Raw genomic sequence first — 5,388 nt, forward strand, 5'->3', positions numbered from 1 at the left:
TACGCGTCAGACAACATGCTGTTTCTGCAAGAAAACATCTTTCAGGAAGATGCCTGGCCACCGACCTGGTTGCACAGTGGGATCTGCAGGGACAAATCCGTGGATGGCCATGCCTGGGTGGTCAGCACCTGTGTGGGACAGACCTCCACTGGAAGCATGGTGCTGCCTCCTCACTGCTGCCCGCCTGTGCTCTCGGGCTTGGCCACCACGCGTGGCAAGCCTCTCAGCTGGGCAGCAGCCACAGCAGGACAAGTCACTCGTCAAGGATCTGCTGATGGTTGTTTTGGTTAATGACGTGCGCAGGAGAGAGAGGCAGGAGAAGCTCTCAAAGGCCCTTTATAAGGCCACAGCTGTGCTGGGTGTGCAGAGACGTAGGTAACGTGCGCCAGCCTGGTAGCCCTCACAGGGAGGACTGGTCACGTAGGTACGGAAAATGCTTCATGGAGCCAAGGGTGTAAACCTCTGCAAAAAGTATTTTCAGGAAGGGCAACAATCGAGAAATCAAGTAAGGAAAATATGAGCGTGAATAAATCCCGCAAGAAAGTAACAGCTGTAAAAACACCCAGCCCGGGCAGTGCCCGCCGGCCAGCCACGCAGGCGGAGCAGAACGTGCCACCGCAGGGTGCCAGTGGCAGCTCTCCTGCTGCAGAGCAAAACAGGGCACCGCTTTGTCCGGAGGCTCCTAAAATCTGTGTCTTCCCAGCAGGTGGACAGTGCAACCCTTGCTGTAAATAGAATGCTGTAACACCCCCTTTGGAAGGAGTACACCATGAACTAAGCCCCCGTCTAAGGTTGTCCCGGCTGCCTCTGGCTGGAGGATGGTGCCCATCCCTGCCTTCGTCCTCCTTCACATGCTGCTGGTTGCTTTCCATGCTGGCTGTGCTTACCGGTGGCCTTAGAGCCGTGGAAATTTTACCAGATGTGGTCAGCACTGAAACAACAAAAACCAGCCTGACAGACAAGGCTAATGGGAGGAAAAAAAAAATAATCTGTTTTTACTGGATTTCTCTGAATTCAGCCTCCTTCAACAAAGATTATGATAACTAATTAAGCAGAACACACTAACAATGCTCACATTTGGAAGTGTGGTTTCTCAATGAAAGAGGAAATTAAATAGGATGCAATCAGAGAGCTGCAGACAAAGAGAAAATGAGGCCAGTCCAAACCAGTAGGTTTTCATCAGAGAATAGATGAATAGATTAGGTAATTTATTTTGTTGTACCTAGAACATTAGTGTAACGTAGTACTACAATTTGCATTTCTAGTAAAAGCATCTGATGTACCATCCCTGAGGATTTCATTTCCCTCCTGCCCTCAGCCCTTTCTTTGCTCAGGAGACAAGGGTGCATGACTGACTTAAACCCTTCCAACAAGCAGAGTTTCTTCAGGTGATGCCGAAACACCTGAAACGTCCCCCCCAAAGCAAGGGAAGGGTGGTGGGAAGGACAGCGAGGAAAGAGAGGTTGTGGAGTCTCCTTCTCTGGAGATATTCAAAACACACACAATCCTGTGCAACCTGCTCTGGGTGATCCTGCTCTAGCAGGGGGGTTGGACTAGATGATCTCCAGAGGTCCCTTCCAGCCCCTGCCCTTCTGTGATTCTGTGAAAGGGAGGTGGGAGTCTGGTGGCCGGAGTCTCTGTGGGAACTGCGAGTCTGGCTGAGGTACCTCGGCCCAGGCAGTCAGATGCTGTCCTGCCATCAGGGCTCAAGGCTGCGTCCTTGTGGGGCTTGGTGCCTGCACACATGCGCGCACACGCACACGTGTGCACAAGCTTACGGCCCAGCCGTCAGAGCCTGCTCCCCCTCCAGCGAGGGAGAGCCCCCCTGCACCAAGCGTCCAAAGCAAACATAGATGTTCACTGCCCAGTGTTGTAAAGGTGGAAGGATGCCAGGGCTTAGCAAGCTGAGAAGCAAAATAAGGACAGGAATCGTAGAATCTTTTAGGTTGGAAAACATCTGTAAGATCATCGAGTCCACCAAGGAGGTGCAAGGTGGACCTGGTGACTGGGCACAGCAAAGGCACTGGTGGCTTTGGCACAATTGGTCATAACCTCTGGCATCTCAGAGCCACCCTGGCAAAATTTCTGGGAGACATTTGAGCCAGCGAAGGAGCTTGAGATGAGAACAGAGACTTGTGCTGGTTGGTTGCTGGCAGGTGTGATCCCAGCTCTAAGAGGCACAGCTCTGCCCTGACTATCCTGTGAAACGACATCCCCAAGCTCCAAACTGCTCTTGGGAATGGAGATCTCCAGACAAAGGTCTTTTTCACATCACTCTGCCGTATAAGAACTGGGAAGCATATTAAAAAGTGGTACCTTGGACTGACAGTACCTTTTTCTTGCCTACTGTTGGCAGGGCCCCCAGGGTGGTCAGAGACATGAAGCAACTGGCCATGGAAGCAAGAATCAGGCTCTGTCCTGTCATGCTTCTTCAGCACGAGCAAACAGCAGATCCGCATCTAAGCAGTCGTGGTCAAACACCAAACACCTGCCTGTACGCTGCTAATGCAGAAAGCAGGGGGATTGAAAAAAATGCCAATGATTAAAAGTAATGCTGGGGGAAATATCTCAGTCCACGAATTCTGCACAGCACAAATCAGGGAATTTAATCCAGCAATTCCTGCTTCACCCTCTCCTTGTACCAAAATTGCAGCAGGCTTTCAAGCTGGGTACCTGGCTCTGAATGCTCTTCTCGGGCAGGGGCTCTCCTTCTCCTATGGGCTAAAGGAACAAAATCATAAACAGGAATATGAGAAAATTATTGCCTCAGCAATAACCTCCCCATAACCAAGCTAGTGGGAAGGAATCGTGTACAAAAAAGAATCTGTAGTTGGAGATAACGGTTACCAATAAAAACTTCAGGCCGTTTCACTGAAGCTGTATATTATCCATGGAATTTACTGAATTTATTTTAATTTAGCAACTTCCCCAGGAATATGAATGAGGCAAATAAAAGGCTCTAGAAGAGGAGTAATAACAGCAAAGATACAAAGGTGTCTGAGTAGGGACCGGCAACTCAATCTTGAGGCAAGATCATAAATAATTGAAGACTGGAGCCCAACAGGGTGTGCATTCCCCCCGGTGCCTCGTGCTGCAGCGTTGCTGCTCACAGGAGAGCCTGGCCGCTGCTGCACGAGGGGGACAGGCGATAGCTGCCTGCACCGGGCAGGCTGGGCAGCACGCGTGGAGACAACTGTCCCCATGCTGAGGGAGAGGGCATCGCTCCCCAGGTCTGCCGGCCAACCCTTTCCACAAGTGTCCTGCTTGCTAAACAGTGTTTTAAATTGAAACTATATATATATATATTAGCCAAACCTCAAGATAAAGGGAAAAAGTAACAACAGTCCTGTTTAAAAATATGTTGGCTGCCAAAACATAAACTGCATTCTGCTCTGCCCTCCTCCGAAAGTGCTGCAAGTTCCCCGGTTGCTCCATCCACGGCCTCCCATCAACTTGCTGCGCCACCCTGAACACATTGACACCACCTCTGTGCTTCAGCCTTCACTTTTACACAGAGATGGGTAAGGAGAAACTTATTTTTCCAGACCACCCAGAAGTTTTCAGGTAATAAGTTGTTGGTCTTTAAAACCAGGCATTGATATTTTTCAACTGTTCTAAAAATAGTGGATTTCACTTGCCTTACCACCACTATTTTTTAAATTTTAATTTCCTAGCACATTGCAGAGGAAGAAAGAGGTAGAGGCATGAGAGAAGCTGCTTGAGCAGAGCTGGACCAAGAACATCGATATTCAAAGAGGGACCTGGCTGTTCAGACAAACCCCAGCCCGTACACATTTCATTAAAGCACTCCTTCTACTACTGCCTGTTTGCTGAATTGCTTATTTCTAAGAAAGAAAAAACTTACGTAATATCTAGTTCAGACCAAAAAAAGTTGTACAAACAGTTTATGGAGATTCACCAGTAGCTCAAGCCCGATGGGTTGGGGATTGCGAACTTGCAGATTGCCGTTGCTTTGTGGGCGCAGAGGGAGCAGGGGAGAGCTGAATGGGGGAATTAAGGGAAGAGACGTGGTAGGTTGCTCTCTTTCCAGCCCGTCTCTGCACTCCAGCCTGAAAATTAAAGATGTGGTTCATAAGGGACTATGGGTTACTTCAAGATACCCTATTGCACAGGTCAAAAGCCAGGTGAGCTGTGCCTTCCACACAGTGGGACAGGGATGGGGAGCCCTATTTTAAGGATTAAGGCTGCCACCAGACCTCGGGACAACTTCTCCATGTCTAATGTTTCTGCAAAGGGCTCTGGCTCAACAGCTTGCTGGTGCTTCAGATGTACCACAAAGCAAAATTTCACTTTTGAAGCAAAGTGTCCTCTATGGCATGGAAAGCTGGTTTGCAGCTCCACAGCTTACCAGCCCAGCTGAACCAGCTGAAGCATGCGCCCACATCTGGGCCGGAGGCTATCCCAGGTTGCGGAGGTCCCATGTGATGCCAACATCCTGGTGGTGCTACAGCTACTGGCTTTTACCTCCTTATTTTGTGCCTCAGGTATCACAGCTCAGGTAAAGACCAGTAGGTAGTACTTTGCCTACACAGTGCCCTGCAGTGAGCACAGAAAAGGGGCTGGGAATCAGCTCTGGCAGGCTGTTTAAATAATATTTTCCTGCTGATGCCTCTCTCCACAGCTGCTGCATCCGTATGAAGCTAGCGTGGATGAAAGGTGCAGTTCACTAAAGCAACCAAACTGCAGGGAACAATGGTACCGGCAGCAGCCAGCAGCCTTGGGAGCTCGTGAGCCCAGAGAAGATCCAAGTGAGCGCTCGGAAACGTGCAGCATCCTCTCCGCAGATCTACGGTGCCTTTCTAAAGCGGGGTGGAGACAAACCCTAAGGAAAAAAGGGAAGGATAATCCTTGGGGCTGCAGGCACTGCAGTGCAGCTGGAGCCTCTCACCATCCAAAGGGTGCTTCTCTGTTGCGATTAAAGGATATAAGGACTGCTCCTTAACTGGTACGAAGGAGCTTCTCTTGTGTGGCAGAGGTGTGTACTGTAGAGGCTTGGATAAAGGCTGAAATTAGCAGGGTTTGCCCAGGCTTCTCTGACAGCCCTGTTGCAGCATCCTTCTACAACTTTCCACTCGTAGAGACTTTTTTTTTTAAAAAATCTCCCTTTCTTTCCCTCTCTTTCTCTGCCACTAGCTGCTAGCTGTCTCTCATTTCATAGCTTCCCTAAGGCTGAGTGAGACGTAACCCTTGCAGGTCTCATTCCTGCACACTGGGGAGGCGAGACAACCCTGGCTACCAGTGCCTTTCCTTTGCTCTTCCACCAAAAGGATCAGCTCATCATCTGCAAAATAAACACAAGAACTGCCGGGGCAGCGACAAGGCAACGTGTAATAGGGCTTCTACTCTGCGCACTCAGTGTCACCGCGA

The sequence above is a fragment of the Balearica regulorum genome, chromosome 1 (genome assembly GCF_011004875.1).
Source record: "Balearica regulorum gibbericeps isolate bBalReg1 chromosome 1, bBalReg1.pri, whole genome shotgun sequence".
NCBI lineage: Eukaryota > Metazoa > Chordata > Aves > Gruiformes > Gruidae > Balearica > Balearica regulorum.